The 18,986-nt window shown below is 43.8% G+C and overlaps 1 pseudogene; it reads right to left on the minus strand.

Moving 5' to 3' along the window:
- Nucleotides 1–8,392: 8,392 nt before the first annotated feature.
- On the minus strand, nucleotides 8,393–8,524 carry LOC116268799 (annotated as a pseudogene).
- Nucleotides 8,525–18,986: the final 10,462 nt, after the last annotated feature.

Raw genomic sequence — 18,986 nt, forward strand, 5'->3', positions numbered from 1 at the left:
TTTTCCTTCTCTCTTCTTTCTTGCCTATTAAACGCTCTGCTCCTTAAAACCACTCCAACTGTGTCTGTGTCATTTTATCCAATTTGCGCAAGACAAGAGCCCTGGTGCTCCTCCACTCATCAGAGCCTATCAGTGCCATCTTCAAAGCAGAGACCAAGTCCTCACCAGACAACATAATCTGCTCAGCCCTAATCTTGGATTTACAGCCTCCACAACAGACTCTGCTCCAACTATGAACTTAGGAGGTTAAGGAAAAACGTGGTTTTCTTTTTCCAACTAGAAGCTGGACATCCTAAGTGATTGGAGGAGTATGTTTGGTTTTCTCTATCTGGTTCCAAGCCGAAAGTAGGAACAACAACATGGGGAAGCCTGCAATTTTTGACCACGTCCTGATCTCTCCGTACTGATCACCGCTGAGCAGAGAGTCAGGGTTCTGTTATCATCTGTGCCCTGTTCATTGTCTGCTTGAATATTCTGCCAGTCTGTCTGTAGAGGGGAAAAACAATAACCTTTATTATCAGAAACCTCATTCTAAGTTTACTTTTCTGTCTAGGTGTCCTTGTACAAATCGCTTAGCTTTTTAAATATATAAATATGTTTTCTCACTGAGTAGCAACAGAAGCAGTATTTTTGCTAGGCTTGAGTTGCTTACTATTAAAAAAATTAGACTTACATTTTTTTTTTTTTTTTGTTTTGGAGGGGCAGACTGTTGCCCAGGCTGGAGTGCAGTGGCCGGATCTCAGCTCACTGCAACCTCTGCCTCCTGGGTTCACGCCATTCTCCTGCCTCAGCCTCCCGAGTAGCTGGGACTACAGGCGCCCGCCACCTCGCCCGGCTAGTTTTTTGGTTTTTTTTTAGTAGAGACGGGGTTTCACCGTGTTAGCCAGGATGGTCTCGATCTCCTGACCTTGTGATCCGCCCGTCTCGGCCTCCCAAAGTGCTGGGATTACAAGCTTGAGCCACCGCGCCCGGCCTAGACTTACATTTTTATAATAAAACTTAATCTTAGGCTCAGATCCACATACCACTAAAGAGCAGTGCTTGTCTTTTGCTTAATATTCATATTACAAGATTAATTTTTATTTATAATTAATATATAAACATGTTCTTTTAAAAAATATACAATGTGATGGATAAATCTAATGTCCTTTTTGATAATCACCCTGGTTTTAAGAATATAACTGTCTAGAGAAAATAACTAATAGAGTTCATTGTGTATTATCTGGAAGTCATTGTATGCCAGGCAATTTTCTGACATAATGGGGTCGGTACTATTTTTATCCCTATTTTACAGATAAGGAAACTGATGCAGGGAGAGGTTTTCATATAGCTCACCAAGTTACTAGCTAGTAAGTAGTAGAGCCAGGATGCAATTTCAGGAAAAAAAAAAGCACCTGAGAAGCTTCATGCTGCTTTCTGATTACCCCCTTACTCTCTCAGGGTAACCACCATCCTGCATACATTCATCGTGCCTCTTTCTGTATTTTATATAATTTCACATAAAAATATGTTTGTATATGGCAAACAAAAAAACAAAAAAAAAACAACTTTGCAAAACCAAGAGCTGGTAGAGTTGGCCCTTGGGCCATAGCTTGCTGTCCCTTGTGACTGATGTGTGGCTACTCTGCCATGGACTACATTTCCCAGTCTCCTTTGCAGTCAGGTGTGGACATGTGACCAGCTGGATACAAGAGGACCTGTGTGTACCACTTACATGACCTGTGAAACTCCTGCCCACTCCTTCACACCTTTGCCCGCTTTCTTACCAGATGAAATGGTGTGACTGGAGTGACCTCAGAAGCTACTTATCAAAGGCAGTTGGTAGCCACCTTCAACCTGGATTCTTGGTGACTCTGTGGAGCCAAGTTGCATGCCTGCCTAAATACTATATTGTGGAACTCTTTCATAGGAGACAAACTTGTGTATTTTTTAAGTCACAGAATTCTTGGTGAGTTTTGATTTGGCTGTTTAGTCCTCCCTAAATAATTCAGTGCGCATTCAAGCATGTAACAGGATATTTTTAGCTGGGTCAGAAATAAGAATTTGTGGTGTTCCAGCCCGGGTACGATGGCTCACACCTGTAATCCTAGCACTTTGAAAGGCCAAGGACGGGCAGATCACTTGAGGTCAGGAGTTCAAGACCAGCCTGGCCAACATGGTGAAACCCCGTCTCTCCCCAAAATACAAAAAGTAGCCAGGCATGGTGGCGCATGCCTGTAATCCCACTTACTCAGGAGGCTGAGGCACGAGAATCGCTTGAACCAGGGAGGTGGAGGTTGCAGTGAGCCAAGATTGCACCACTGCACTCCAGCCTGGGCGACAAGAGTGAGACTCCATCTCAAAAAAAAAAAAAGAAAAAGAATTTGTGGTGTGAGCTTCTGTGTCTTTGTGCAGACTGCCCCCTTTGTGTCCCACAGTTTTTGTGGAATTGTCACCGCTCCCGGAATGTTCACAAACCCTGAACACAGATGTCTATCTGATCCTGTTGTTTTGCGTGAGGTTCAAGAGCCTTGTGGGAAAGAAGCCAAATGGTCTGTGTTCTCATTTAGCTTTCGGACATGTATAGGCTTGTCCCGTGGTCTAGAGGTCCTCAGAGATGCCTTTGCTAGAGGAGAGAAAAATATGAACAGGTCCCTGAGAGAAAATCAATGCAAGTGAAGATGACATCTGACTGAGGGGACCAGACTAGATGATTATACATTAGAGGGTTCCTTCATGGCAGGTGCAATGAGAAATGTGCCACGGTGCACCCTTACCCCTTTTCTCTTACTCTCTAGAAAGCCCTGTCTCTTGGGAAGGAAAGAAAGAACTGTGTTACTAGGGGCCCCATGTGGCTCCGTGGGAATCTTGGAAGTAACTGCTGATTTTCCGTAGAACAGTGGACAGCAATGTTCTGACTGAGTCTGGTATTTTGGTGGTTGACAGCAGTACAGGCCATGACCAGTGGCTGGCTCAGCAGTGAAGCAGAAGCATGAGGAAGCCTGCAGGCTGTGGTTTGGATTCTCTGTGAGTCCCCTTTTCATCAGGACTTTGAAAGAGAAAATGACTTACACGGGACTCTCAGACTGGTAGGGGCTTGTGTACCTTCAGCATATAGCAATTAACACCTTGATGATTTGCAGAAATTCTTCATGGAGGATGCTTATTTAAAAGAGCTGGAGGGCTGGGTGTGGTGCCTCATACCTATAATCCCAGCACTTTGGGAGGCTGAGACAGGCAGATCACTTGAGGCCAGGAGTTGAAGACCTCTACTGTTGCTGTATCACTGCCCTGGTGACTCAGCAGTGAATCCTGCACTCATGGATATTACATTCTTGTGGAGAAGACAGACACTGAACTTCTACATTGAGTGGAAGATTGGTTGCTATTTACTGAGTTGGGGAAGATTGTGGGTGGAGTAATTTTGGGGAGGAAGATCAGGAGTTTTATTGGGGGTATGTTAAATTTGAGGTGCCAGTTGGGTGTCTAAGGAGCTGTCAAATAGGAGTTGGTAGCCAGGTGTGGTAGGCGGAGGTTGTAGTGAGCCTGAGATCACGCCACTGCACTCCAGCCTGGGCGACAGAGCGAGACTGTCTCTCTCTCTCTCTATATATATATATGTACACACACACACATACATATAATTAATTTATTAAATAAATATACCCCTTTATCCAACTCATAATTTATTAAATATATATTTATTAATTATATATGTATTTTATATATATATATATATATATATATATGAGTTGGATGAAGGGGTCCCAGAGTCAGTGGAGAGGTGTAGGATGGGAATATCAAATTGGGAGACATCCGTTAATAGATGATATTTAAAGGTACAGGACTCTATAATATCATTGAAAGGATGTGTGTGGATAGAGGAAAGGTCCAGGGACCTAGCCTTTTATTTAGGGCTTAGGAGATGGGGAGGCAGATGGAATGGTCATGGAGGAAGGAGAAAACAAGGATGCCCAAAGGAGAAAGTGGTATTAGAAGGGGAGAGGGGTCAGCTCCGTCAGATGTTGCTGATGAGTAAGTTGAGGACTGAGATGACCATTGGTTTTGGCAGTGTGGAGGTCTTTGGGCAATTTCAGTGGAGTGATGGGGATGACAGCCTAATTTCAGTGGGTTCAGGAGGGAATGGGAGGAAGGAAGTAGAGTGGTTTGGGAAGGGGGCAGAGAAAGGGGGTGGTACTGCAGGGGGATGTGGGTCAGCAGGGGAGACTGCTGTTTGCCTGGCCCTCAGCCAGTTCTTCCATTATGAAGAAGGAATTATCCATTTCTGCCCCTCCAAGGAGACCTCCCATGACATCCAAACCTCTGTCCTCCAGGGCCACTGTCTCAAGCAGGGCAAACACTCCTCGGTTCTCACTCCGTAGGACACTCCCTTTGACTCAATCCATCCCTTGGTTCATGCAGCCCTTCTTCAGCATTGACAGAGATGAAAGAAAGCTGGATAACTTTCAGGGATATTTCATCCAGGTCATGGGGAAGCCTCAGGCACCACCCCAATAACTTTGCTTTTTTCCTTGACCTCTTCCCACTTTGCAATGTTTTCTCCACAAAGCAGCCAAAGTGATCTTTTTTTCTTTTTTTCTTTCTGCTTCATTTCTCCTTCATACAGAGTGATCTGTTAAAAACCAGACCATCTCATTCCCCTGTTTTCAAACAACAACAAATCACTACCACTTTGCAATGGCCTCAGCAAGTCCTTAAGCTAAATCCACTGTTCTACCCTGGCTCTCCGGCCCTGTGTGGTCTGGATTGCAGCTGTCTCTGTGATTTCAGTTCTGCCACTGCTGGCCCATTCCCTGTCCTGCTTCCCCCATTAGGTTTCTCTTGGTGAGCAGGACAAGCTCATTCCTTCCTCAGGGACCTCACATTCTGTTTACTCTGATCTGACCCTTTTTTTTCCCTTTATCTTCTGTTGGCTGACACTCCCTGACATTGAGGTCTGAGCTCCGAGTCTGGTAATTCTTCCCTGATGACGCATCTAAAGCTGACTGCCCCAGTCAACATGACAGTACCTTTTTTTCTTCATAGCAATTATCACTAACTGAAATGATCTTGCACACTTATTTGTTTAAAAGTCTGTTTTCCTTTTTTTTAAAAATTAAAATGGAGTCTTGCTCTGTCACCCAGGCTGGAATGCAGCGGCGTGATCTCGACTAACTGCAGCCTCCGCCTCCTGGGTTCAAGAGATTCTCCTGCCTCAGCCTCTCAAGTAGCTGGGATTATAGGCATGTGCCATCACACCTGGCTAATTTTTGTATTTTTATTAGAGATGGAGTTTCATCATGTTGACCAGTCTGGTCTCGAACTCTTGACTTCAAGTGGTCTGCCCACCTCAGCCTCCCAAAGTGCTGGGATTACAGGCATGAGCCACCACACCTGGTCTAAAAGTCTGTTTTCTATCTCCCTCCATTGGACTGTGAATCCTTCCTGCCTTATTCTCCACTGTAATATAGTGTCTAGTACAGTATCTGACTCCTTATAGTAAGCACTCAACAAATATTCCTCAAGTATTCAATAAAGGAACAAGTCCTGTCACCAAAGGGGTCTGGAACATCAAGCCCGCCACTCCCTTGAGTCTCAGGATAATGCTGGAAAACTGCTGCTGAAGTCTTGTTCTTTGAATTCTTCTCTTTGACTAGATTCTGTTGCTTTTTTAGATTATCTTGTCCTTTTTCAAACAGGTTTCGTCTGCAGTCCCTTCAGCCTTAACTCCAAGCCCTAGTCTTCCACCTTGTGGTCTGAAAAGCACATTATGAATGACTTCTGCAGAGAGCAAAGAACACCATGGATTTATTTAATTAGTCCTCTCACATGCTTGGCAGGCACCTCATTCCAGCCCCTTGTCACAAACGCAGATATGGAAAGCACCATGTCTTGTGTTTGATGTTGAGAGCAGGAGCTCACAGTACACTTCTCCCCTTTCCTCCAAGCTGACCGTGCAGCCTAGCACCAGAGAATGAACTATGTCTTTTACCCTGGCAGTCCAGGGAGAATGTGGCTTTGGCCCTGAGCTTTACAGCAGGTATCTGTTCAGGCCAGGCTTTTAATAACGTCCATTTATTGGTCGGGCACAGTGACTCATGCCTGTAATCCCAGCACTTTGGGAGGCCAAGGCGGGTGGATCACTCGAACAGGAGTTCGAGACCAGCCTGGCCAACATGGTGAAACCCTGTCTCTACTAAAAAATACAAAAATTAGCAGGGTATGATGGCAGATGCCTGTAATCCCAGCTACTTGGGAGGCTGAGGCAGGAGGATCTCTTGAACCTGGGAGGCGGAGGTTGCAGTGAACTGAGATCGAGCCATTGCACTCCAGCCTGGGTGACAAAGCAAGACTCAGTCTCCATACACACACAAAAATAAATAAAATTTTAAAAGGCTGCTTGCAGTGGCTCATGCTTGTAATCCCAACACTGGGAGGCCAAGGCAGGCAGATCACCTGAGATTAGGAGTTCGAGACCAGCCCAACCGACATGGAGAAACCCCGTCTCTACTAAAAATACAAAAAATTAGCCAGGCATGGTGGCAAATGCCTGCTACTCGGGAGGCTGAGGCAGGAGAATTGCTTGAACCCTGGAGGCAGAGGTTGCGGTGAGCCGAGATCGCGCCATTACACTCCAACCTGGGCAACCAGAGTGAAACTCCCTCTCAAAAAAAAAAAAAAAAAGCATCCATTTATTATTTAGGGAGCAGTTGTAGCAGAATTTCTCTTAGAGTCAATAGGCAATCTCTCCTGAGGTTTCCATGGGGACTTGGAGTTTTAGAGCAATTTCTGGGAAGAACATTGGAAGGAAATTGTGGGGCGAGATGTTAATACAGTCACACTGTTATGGCACACGCTGTTTCTGCAGCCATAGGTGATGGTTGAATCAGTTCCCACTCAAGGCCCACAGGATGCAGGGCTATGTTTGACCTCCTTGGGGCCAGATGCTGAGGAGATATTGTCCCTGCACCTGGAATACAGGAAAAATAAGTTTAAGTCCTTGGCCCCCGTTACAGTTTTACATTTGTGAGTGACATACTGTGTGACCTTGGGTAAGTCACTTAACCTCTCTGGGCCTTCGTTGCCTCACCTAAGAATTATTTTGAGGCTTAAATGAGATTGTGTGTGTGTTGGCGGGGAAGATAATATTTCATACATCGAAAGGTGAAGTGTTTTGTTGTTTTGTTTTGTTTTTGAACGGAGTTTTGCTCTTGTCGCCAGGCTGGAGTGCATTGGCGCGATCTCAGCTCACTGCAACCTCTGCCTCTCGGGTTCAAGTTATTTTCCCGCCTCAGCCTCCGGAGTAGCTGGGACTACAGGCACCTGCCATCACGCCTGGCTAATTTTGTATTTTTAGTAGAGACAGGGTTTCACCATGTTGGCCAGGCTGGTCACGAACCCTTGACCTCAGGTGATCCACCTGCTTTGGCCTCCCAAAGTGATGGGATTACAGGTATGAGTCATTGTGCCTGGCCCCAGATTAGCGCATCTAAGCTCTTCATGTGTATGAACTCACTTAATCCTCAGTCCTCAATCCTCAAAACAATAATATAAGGTAGATACCATTCTTCTCCTCATGTTACACTGTGTAGGCACAGTGAAGTAAAGTGACTTATGGAAAGCCACATAGCTAGTGAGTGGTGGAGACAGGATTTGGATCTAGGCATTCCTGCTCCAGGGCCTGGCTGCTATCCATTTTACCTAGTTCCCAGTTCACCCAGTTCATGCCCACATTCTGTAATCACTAGCAAGGTGCTGTCTGTTGTAGGGCAGGAGTGGGTCACTGAGCTTCCCCACGGTCGTGATGAAGTGTCCTTCAGAACCGTCCACCTGAAGTAACTTACCCTGTAGTTACCTCAAAGAACCTTTATGAGTAAATGTCAAACTCGTTAGAAAGGCAAATGCCGGTGTTTCTGGTTTAGTGAGCATACCAGTCAGGTCTCAGTGGCAGAGAACAGAAATCACTCGCTACGTGAATCCAAAAGGCATTTGATTCAAAGTGATGGAGACGGGAAACAAACATCTAGAGAAACAGTCATAGGTGTAGCAGTCGGAGATGCACTCACGTCTACCTCTGGTGCCCAGACCTGTGAACTCTGGCAGTACTGTCACTGGTTCACAGCATCTACTGCATCCTAAGGGACAGAACCCCAGCGTCACCAGGTGGTGTCTGCCAGCAGATGCTGTAGCTCAGTCTCCAATGGGCCATTCATTCTACCATCCAGAAGATCACCTACCCCTGGGGACCACGGTAAGGTCAGAGCATCTGGGGGGCACCAGCATATGGACCCATTTCTTTTGCTGTGAATGGATTTGTGATCAGAAGCAATGTGGGTGTCTGGCATTGTGGCAGTGGACGAGGCATTCAATGAGCTGGTAAGTTGCTGGCAGAAGCATGGTAATTAGGAAAAGGAAATTCATCTGTGGAAGAAGTGTTTACTCAAGGGAGGGGGAAAAGTCACCTGTCTTCCATTTTGTTTTCAATTAGCAATTATCGCACCTCGGATAAACCTCATTGGCTATGATACTGCCACTGCGCAAAGCTCTGTCTTCCCTTTTGGAAGGGATCCCTCATAATTAAGATGCCATAGCTCAGCCTTGGTCTCCACTTATGGCTTCAGCGAGAAGGCAGCCGAGTCAGCTCTGGTGAGTGAAAGACAGTGGCTGAGTCCATGCACACCTCCGTCCCTGCCGCCATGGCTGCTTGGTTCGTGGGCCCACAGTATAAACACAGGGGCGCTGTCAGTGACTTGCACAGAGGAGTCAGTCCACATAGTGGTTCTTTAGTGCTGTTTCCAGTGAGGACTCGTAGTGAGCAACCGTTTGTGTTACCAATATCCTCAAACCCCATGTCCAGAAATCAGCTTTTTTTTTTTTTTTTTTTTTTTTTTTGAGATGGAGTCCTCGCACTGTCGCCTGGGCTGGAGTGCAGTGGCGCGATCTTGGCTCACTACAACCATTGCCTGCTGGGTTCAAGCGATTCTCTGCTTCAGCCTCCTGAGTAGCTGAGACTACAGGCGTGTGCCACCACGCCTGGCTAATTTTTGTAATTTTAGTAGAAACGGGGTTTTACCATGTTTCCCAGGCTGGTCTCAAACTCCTGAGCTCAGGCAATCCACCCTCCTCGGCCTCCCAAAGTGCTGAGATTACAGGTGTGAGCCATTGCCGAAATCAGCATTTTAATAGCCAGACTCACTCCCACTTCCCCACCCAGAAGTCTACTGCAGGTGTTCTGGGACCATGTGTCATGAAATATGGATTTAGGTATATTGCTAATTTTAAGTGTAATTAGGCTATTTTTAGTAAGTGGGTAAACTTTAGTACCTTTCCAAAGTGGTGGCTGCTGTGGCTAATTACAGAAAGTGGCAAGAAAGGTGAGGAACTGTATCCCAGCCCATTCATGTTTGGTTCTAAAATGTGCTGATACTCTTGAGTTAGGCATCTGGTCAGGTGGGGGAATATTGACTTTCTTCAATCTCTGGATTTTAAGAACATCTTTTCAGGTCTGATCCTTATGGCAGGGCTCAAGTTAGTGGCCCTCCCCAAGGCGGGTGATATTTAGTTGCTTGCATCTCCAATGCCAAACCCCAGTGGCCATGACATTGCATTGCAGAGGTTCCTATAATCTGACAGTTGTTGTATTTCTGGATAAATCCTTTGTTAATAATCATCCTGCTTGTTCCTTATGCTTTTGAATATTGAGAGAACTTATATATTGTGGGGATTTTTGTTGTTGTTGTTTTGAGACAGTCTTGCTCTGTCGCTCAGGCTGGTATGCAGTGGCACGATCTTGGCTTACTGCAGCCTCTGCCTCTGCAGGGATTTTTGTTTCAAAACTTGGAACTCAAGATGCACATCTTAAATATCTAAGGTAGCAGGCATTTTAAAGTAAACAAAGTCACAAAAGGTGTGGCTGAACTTGATTCCATAATTACCTCATTGCAGGAAGTAATCATTCCTGTCAGTTCTGAGCAATATTAATCCTTACAGGAATTACACCAGAATGAAGTATACAGGCCCTTCCCCAAGTACTGAAGGCACCCTCAGGAGTTGTTTTACATGATTGCCTCAGGGGAAACAAGAGATGGTTAATGCTTTATATGTTTTTAACAAGAAATGTCACTTAAGTAAGATCCTTTTGCTTTCCTGTCTTCTGTCACTTAAATGATTTTGCCACCTGTTAAACTTCTAGGCATCTTGCAAACTTTCAAAAACAAACGAATCAATTGTTTTCAACTTCTGGGGAGGGCAATCCAGATATTTATCTATAGAAATGACCTGTGACCATCCCTTTTGACTTAGGAAATCCTCATCTAGGAATTTATCTTACAGATATATACTGCACACATATAAAATGGTGGATACACAAGGATACTCATTGTAGCTGTGGGCATAACAACAGGAAGTTGGAAACCACCTGTAGGCTTATTAACAGGGGGCTGATGAAATGTTTATGTTTTTTAAGCTGAGTGGCGGCTTAACATTTAAAAAAAATCTATATATCTATAAATATCTCTGTCTATATAGATATATATTTTTTCGAGACAGAGTCTCCCTCTGTCACCTAGGCTGGAGTACAGTGGTGTGATCTCGGCTCACTGCAACCTCTGCCTCCCTGGTTCAAGCAATTCTCCTGCCTCAGCCTACTGAGTAGCTGGGATTACAGGTGTGAACCACCACGCCCGGCTAATTTTTGTGTTTTCAGTAGAGACGGGGTTTCCCCATGTTGGCCAGGCTGGCCTGAAACTCCTGACTTCAAGCGATCCACCCACCTAGGCCTCCCAAAGTGCTAGGATTACAGGCATGAGCCACTGCACACAGCCAAAATTTAAAAAAAAAAACCTTAAACATGATATAAATATTATTTTGTATGTATTAGTTGGTGCAAAAGTAATTGCTGTTTTTGCCTTTCAAATTAAACCTATATTAAATATGTAGTGAACCCATATTATATATGTAATACAATTAAAGAGCAAGTGGAAATCTGTACTAAAAGATAAAAACATTTATGTGCATTTGCTTAATAAGGATTTATTGAAAGGAAGGGAGATAGAGCAAGAAGAAGTATGTGAGGGGAAGAGAAGACAGTTGGGAGCATGAAGTTGGGGCAGAGGAGAGAGACTCTTGTGCTCCTTCTTGACATGGGGCACAAGAGTGACTTGCTTTGGAGGAGGCTATGGCTACAGTGTCACAGGCAGAAGCCCAGGAGGCCCACGGGTGAGCAGAAAATTAGAGAACTTAAAAAATCATTTTTCTGGAAATAATGTGTGAGACGGGGAAATCTAGTGAAAAAATATTTTTCAGTGCATGTATCCCTAAATGGGAGGTTTTCTTTTTAATTTTTTCTTTTTTTTAAGACAGTCTCACTGTGTCACCCAGGCTGGAGTGCAGTGGCGTGATCTCAGCTCACTGCAACCCCCTCCTCCCAGGTTCAAGCAATTCTCATGCCTCAGCCTTCCGAGTAGCTGAGACTATAGGCGTGTGCCACCACGTCTGGCTTTTTTTTTTTTTTTTTTTTTTGTATTTTTAGTATAGAAGGGGTTTCATCATGCTGGCCAGGCTGGTCTTGAACTCCTGACCTCATATGATCTGCCTGCCTCAGCTTCCCAAAGTGTTGGAATTACAGGTGTGAACCACCGTGCTGGGCCTGTGTTTTGTTTTTAATATGAGATTAGTTATTATAACTTTGTAGAAAGAACATTGGATGGATTTTCTCAGCAGAGTTAAGTATACAACTCAGATACTCTAGGGCAGTAGTTTTTAAACTACACAAGGCACTAGGACTTCTAAGGCACTCTTAGGAGCCTCCTCAAAAAGGAGAAGATGATAATAATTGATTACTACTTATTGAATTCCAATTAGACTATGTGCCAAGCCCCATGCTAAGTCTTGGTCTGTGTTATCTCATTTAATCCTCTTTGGTATGAGTCTTGTTATCATTCCCACTTCACGGATTACGAAGCTGACACTGAAAGAAGTCCCCTAGCCAATAAGTGGCCAAAGTGGGATTCATTTGACTGACTCCAGAGCTCATGCATTCACGGGCATGGCTATAGGTACCCTTCTCTTCACTCCTTCCCCAAGCATGCCCCCAGTTCACCAGAATTGAAACTCAACATTTTGACACCACAGAGAGCAAACTGGGGAACAGGAACTATACTGTTGGTTAGGACTTGGGAGAAGATATATTAAAAAGTGTGTCACTTTGATCACGTTCTTTAAAAGTCTTGGGACTTTACTTTCCCACGGTGAAGGGCATTTTGAAATACATTTTGATGAATGCATTCTGCTCTCTTGGTACACCAGGGGGAGCATTTAGTACAGGAATGGGAATAAGGTGGCTCCAGGAAATGAGTATTCCTGCTCTTTGTAGGGAACCACATTTTTTCTTTCTCTCTTTCTCACTCACTGAAAAACACATTTTTCTTTCTGAAGAACTTGAAAGCAAGTCGCAGATATCAGGAGACTTCACCTATAAATACTTCAGAAGGATTTCCTAAGAAAGACATTCTTCTGCCTTATGACGATATTATTATCATGTCCAAGAAACTTAACACTGATGCAACAATGATGTCTAATATGTGGTCTGTATTCAAACTTCTCCAAATATCCCCAAGATGTTCTTTATTGCTTTTTTGGGTTTCAATCCCGAATAAATTTTATATTCTCTTAATATTAGATCACAGTTATTCTTCTGGAATATTTTGCTGCAAAATGCTTATAATTTTTACTGTTTATTGAATAACCCATAAAGTTGATTTGCCATGCTTTATTAAGTTTCTCTTTGATTGCTATTGTTTATTCCTGTTATAAGTATACCATGATGTTAACTGGGACTTCCCCTTTCTCAGTTTTGACTCAGGCACCAATTAAATAGATATCAGAATCCAAAGTGAGTGTGAGATTGACGTGGTATACGGAATTCATCAAGTGTCACAGGTTAAGTTCCTTGTAAAAGGCTCTTGATGGACATTTGTATGGAGGCGGTTTATTGGGGGAGTGTTTGGGGCTCAACAGCTAAGGCGGAAGAAAGGAAGGAGGATGAGACACAGGGAGGTGTTGAACTGTGATGCAATCCCTACTCAGCCAATCCCCAGGAACCTCTAGAGCTGGGATGGTGATAGTTGGCTGTGTCCCCACCCAAATCTCATGTTGAATCGTAGTTCCCATAATTCCCATGTGTCGTGGGAGGTAATTGAATCATGGCGGCAGGTCTTTCCTGTGCTGTTCTTATGATAGTGAATACATCTCACGAGATCTGATAGCTTTATAAAGGGGAGTTCCCCTGCACATGCTGTCTTGCCTGCCGCCATGTTAAGACGTGACTTTGCTTTTCCTTCACCTTCCACCATGATTGTGAGGCCTCCCCAGCCATGTGGCACTGTGAATCCATTAAACCTCTTTCCTTTATAAATTACCCTGTCTCAGGTGTGTCTTTCTTAGCAGTGTGAGAACAGACTAATACAGATGGTCTTGCAGAGTTGTTGCCTTCTGGGGCAAGAAGGCTGGGTCTTTATACCCCTAAAGGGACCAGTCAATGGAGGCAGGTTGCCCCTGGGACAAACATGTGATCATGGTAACTCCCTTCAGCTTAGAGCAATTTTCAGAGAGACTCGGAATAGAAATGAGGGCCTCAGTCAGGAAGGGGAGATCTGGGCAGGGACCACAGCATCCATAATAGCAGGGAAATGCTCATGAACATGTTGCCTAACCTTGGATCCCCTCAGACTGAATACACAAGAGGTCAGAGTGGCAGTGACATGAGGAGGAGGAAGGGCAAAGAGACGCCACTGGAGAGAGCATTGCCAGGCTGCACCTCCACTCTCCCTCCCCAGGGGGAAGGGCCAGGAGTGCTACCACCTTCACCTCAAGGGTACAATGGGGGCTCCCATAGGACCACATATTTAACTTATGTATTTCCTATGGTTGGGAAATATGTAACTAGCTAGAGTGGCTTGTGGCAGCAGGACACAGAGGGCTGGGTTTGGTACTGTGTTCCCAGGGTTTGTTGGGGCAAGAGATGAGAGAGTGTTTCCCGGGGCTTAAATGTGGGCCCTTGGCCAGGCACCATGGCTCACGCCTATAATCTCAGCACTTTGGGAGACGGATCACTTGAGGTCAGGAGTTTGAGACCAGCCTGGCCAACACAGTGAAACGCTGTCTCTACTAAAAATATAAAAATTAGCTGGGTGTGGTGTCATGCGCCTGTAATCCTAGCTACTTGGAAGACTGAGGCACGAAAATCACTTGAACCTGGGAGGTGGAGGTTGCAGTGAGCCCAGATCACACCACTGCACTCCTGCCTGGGCAACAGAGCCAGACTCCGTCTCAGGCAAAAAAAAAAAAAGTGTGGGTCCCATGGGAGAGATGATACTGGGCCAGAGCCCTTTTATTTTGAATGGATTTAAGACTCAGAAGAAATTGCAAAAATAAAAGGGAGTTCCATGTGCCCTTCATCTGGCTTTCCCTAATGATAATGTAGAACCACCGTATATTTTCAAAACTAGAAAATTGACATTGACATTGACACAATACTGTGAACTAAACTATAGACCTTACTTGATTTTCATGAGTTTTGACATGCTTTTGTGTGTGTGTGTGTATACACAGTACTATGAAATCTTGTCACACATATAGATATGTGTAATCACCACCACAACAAGGACACCATCACCAGCTTCCGTCACTGCAGAGAAACTCCCTCATACTGTAGCTTTGTAGTCAGACCCTCCTGCCAACCCTAACCCCTGGCAACCACTTGTCTGTTCTCTATCACCAGAATTTTGTCATTTTAAGAGTGTTCTGTAAATGGAATTATGCAGTATGTACTCTTTTGAGATTGGCTTTTTTCACTCAGCATAACATCTTTTTTTTTTTTTTGAGCAGAGTCTTACTCTGTCACTCAGGCTGGAGTGCAGTGGCGCGATCTTGGCTCACTGCAAACTTCGCCTCCTGGGTTCAAGCAATTCTTGTGCCTCAGCCTCCTAAGTAGCTGGGATTACAGGCGCCCGCCACCATGCCAGGCTAATTTTTGTGTTTTCAGTAGAGATGGGGTTTCATCATGTTGCCCAGGCTGGTCTCAGAACTCCAGGGCTCAAGCGATCCACCCACCTTGGCCTCCCAAAGTATTGGAATTACAGGCATGAGCCACTGCACCCAGCCAGCATGACATCTTTGAATTCCATCCATGTTGTTGCATATATCAATAGTTCATTCTTTCCCTATAACTTAGAGTCGTATTCTGTTGTATACCCATTCGCAGTTTGTCATTCTGCATGAAAGTTATTTTAAATCCTGTCCAAGAGGACTCTCTGGGAGGGTAAGAGGAAGCCGAAGAGTGAAGTCTGAGTGGAGGGGATTGCCAGAGAACCTGGGGCTGAGAGCAATGGCAGCTGGAATGGAATGCTTCTCCCTTGTTCTGAGAATTACAGCTGGAGAGGTTCCCAGAGATGGGAATCACCAAAGATCCCAAGAAAAGTGCCCCAAGTGAGAGGCAGCTTTATACAGCTGCAAAGCCCAGTGAGCAGGAAGTCAGCTTACAACTGTGCCACTCAGAAGCCAATTAAAGTAGCTCCAGACATAACCTCTTTGCCTTCTGTCCATTTGGGCATGGGATCCAAACCAGGAGCCAGTGAGCGGAGGAGGATTATGGCGCATGGTGCAAGATGGAAGAAAATGACTAGTTTCCCCTCACCTCCCTGGGAACCTCATATACGTGAAATCATAAAGCATTTATCTGCATTATTTTACTTAGCTTTAATGTCCTCCAGTTTCGTTCATATTATAGTGTATGATAGGATTTTCTTATTTTGAAGGACTGAATAATATTCCCTTGTATGTATATATCACATTTGCTTTATCAGTTTTCCATCACTGAACATTTAGGTTGCATCCACCTCTTGGCTATTGTGAATACTGCTGCAAGTGACATAGATGTGCAAATATTTCCATGAGATCTTTTTTCAGTTCTTTTGGATATGTATCAAGGAATGGGATTGCTGGTCATATAGTTGCTGGTAATTCTATTTTTAATTTTTTGAGGAAGCTGCATTCTGTTTTCCATGGGCTGTACCATTTTACATTCCACAAACAGTGTACCAATGTTTTAATTTCTTTACATCTTTACCAGCAAGCAGTTGTTATACAATCTCCCTTCTTTCTTTTCACAGTGGCCATCCTAATGGGAGTGAGGTGATATCTCATTGTGGGTTTCAGTTGCATTTTTCTGATGATTAGTAATGCGAACATCTTTTCATGTGCTTATTGGCCATTTGTATATCACTTTTGGAGACACATCTGTTCAAGTACTTTGCCCATTTTTTATTTTTATTTTTTTTTATTTTTTATTTTTTATTTTTATTTTTTGAGATGGAGTCTCGCTCTGTCACCCAGGCTGGAGTGCAGTGGCCAGATCTCAGCTCACTGCAAGCTCCGCCTCCCGGGTTTATGCCATTCTCCTGCCTCAGCCTCCCAAGTAGCTGGGACTATAGGCACCTGCCAACTCGCCCAGCTAGTTTTTTGTATTTTTTAGTAGAGACGGGGTTTCACCGTGTTAGCCAGGATGGTCTTGATCTCCTGACCTTGTGATCCGCCCGTCTTGGCCTCCCAAAGTGCTGGGATTACAGGCTTGAGCCACCGCGCCCGGCCTACTTTGCCCATTTTTTAATTGGGTTATTTGATTTTTGTTGTTGAGTTGAAGGAATTCTTTATATATTCTAGATATTAGTCCCTTCTCAGATGTATTACATGAGTATATTTTCTTCCATTCCATAAGTTGCCTCACAATATTGATTGTGTCTTTTGGTGCACAAAAGTTTTTAAGTTTGATATAATTCCATTTGTCTATTCAACCCCCTATACTTACTAAAACTCTTTTTTCTGTGGAAGAGAAAGAGACAGGGAGAGTAACTTGCCCAGGTCACAGTTAAGTGGCTGAGCTGAGCTTTCATGTGTACTCATTAGCCAAAGTGTCTTCCTTCTTGCCCTCTTCCCTATTCCCTCTTTCCTTTCATCACCTATTTTCTTATCCAAGGATGTCCTGGATATTAGTTTACCTTCATTTGAATGGACACAAATGCCCGTTGTTAACTGTTAACTGTTGGGATGAGGGGATGGGAAGGTGTTCAGTGGAAGGTCTCTCAATCCGCTTGAGACTTAGTTTTCTTTTTTTGCAAAAATGGAGAAAATGAAACTTGTCTCATTTGGTGGTTGCATGTATTATTAAATCACATACAACCAATCACAAAATCAATGTGTAAGAAAGTGTCTGGGAAAATCTTCCAAGGCATACAGCCCTGAGGGACTTTCGTAGAAAATTATTCAGAAAGTAAGGCATCCATTACTCACCTAGGGTATTAATTAATTTGTATTCTTGAAATTCTTTTTTTTTTTTTTTTGAGATGGAGTCTTGCTCTGTTGCCCAGGCTGGAGTGCAGTGGTGTGATCTCCGCTCACTGCAACCTTCATGCCCTGGGCTCAAGCAGTTCTCCTGCCTCAGCCTCCCAAGTAACTGGGACTACAGGCGCATGCCACCACGCCCGGCTAATTTTTGTATTTTTAGTAGAGATGGTTTCACCATGTTGGTAGGCTGGTCTCGAACTCCTGACCTCAACTGATCTGCTGGCCTTGGCCTCCCAAAGTGCTGGGATTATAGGCATGAGCCACCATGCCCGGCCTGTATTCTTGAATTTCTACATTGTTGACCTGCCTTGAAGTCTTAGACAATGAGCAAGAAACAGAAATCATGTAGCACATATAGTCAACATTGCCACATAATTTTAGGTTTCTATTTGGTCTCTTTCAAGCAGTAAGTAATTTACTTTGATCTTCCCTGCTAGGTTATAACAAAAGTTGACATTATAACTTTGCCACTTACTAGAAATATCATCTTGTTTATGTTACTTAACTTTATGACCTCTAATTGTGGATGTTAAAGGAAAGAGCACATATAAAAGCTTCTGGTACATTATGGGTCGTCAGGAAGTAAAAGTTTTTTTCTTTTAATCGCATTGTTATTATTATTACTGTTAATATCATTGGTATGCAAGACACTGAGTTATACATATTTGACTTGTGAACTTATTTGTTATTTTAAAAATGGAAATAATTTTTGTCTCAAAAAGGTTACAAAAATAATAGACAATTCCCATATATTTCGTCACCCAACTTCTCCTACTGTTTAACATCTTATGTAAGCAGAGTATGATGATCAAAACTGGGAAATTAACATTGCTACAATACTGTTAAGTAAACTATAGATTTGACTTGAATTTGCAGGTTTTCCCATTCATGGTTTTTTCTGATCCGGGATCCAAACCTTGATCTCCAATTGAACTTAGTTATGAGAAGGAGACAAACTTTGTCTTTTATAAGTTAGTTTTTCTTTGTCTTTCATGATTTTGACACTTCTGAAGAAAGCTGGTCAGTAACTTTGTAGAATGCCCTCCAATTTGGCTTTGTCTATATTTTCTCTGATTAAATTGAGATAATACAGTTTTTGCAAGAATACCTCAGAAGTAATGTTATGTCCTTTCTCATACACCATATCAAGAAGTACACAGTGCTGGTATATATTATTACTGGTGAAATTAATGTTGATCTCTGGGTTAAAGTGGTGTCTTCCAGGTTTCTCTGCTAAATTACTATTTTTCCCTTGGTGACTAACAAATATCTTGGGGAAATACTTTAAAATTACGCAAATATTGCTGGATGTGGTGGCATACGCCTATAATCCTAGCACCTTGGGAGGCCAAGGCGGGCAGATCACTTGAGGTCAGGAGTTTGAGACCAGCGTGGCCAACATGGTGAAACCCCATCTCTACCAAAAAGTGGTGGTGCATGCCTATAATCCCAGCTACCCGGGAGGCTGAGGCAGGAGAATAGCTTGAACCCAGCAGGCGGAGGTTGCAGTGAGCCAAGATCGTGCCATTGCACTCTAGCCTGGGGGACAAGAGAGAAACTCTGTCTCAAAACAAAGAGAAAAACAAAACTATTCAAATATCCTGTTT

The sequence above is a fragment of the Papio anubis genome, chromosome 8, assembly GCF_008728515.1.
Source record: "Papio anubis isolate 15944 chromosome 8, Panubis1.0, whole genome shotgun sequence".
Lineage (NCBI taxonomy): Eukaryota > Metazoa > Chordata > Mammalia > Primates > Cercopithecidae > Papio > Papio anubis.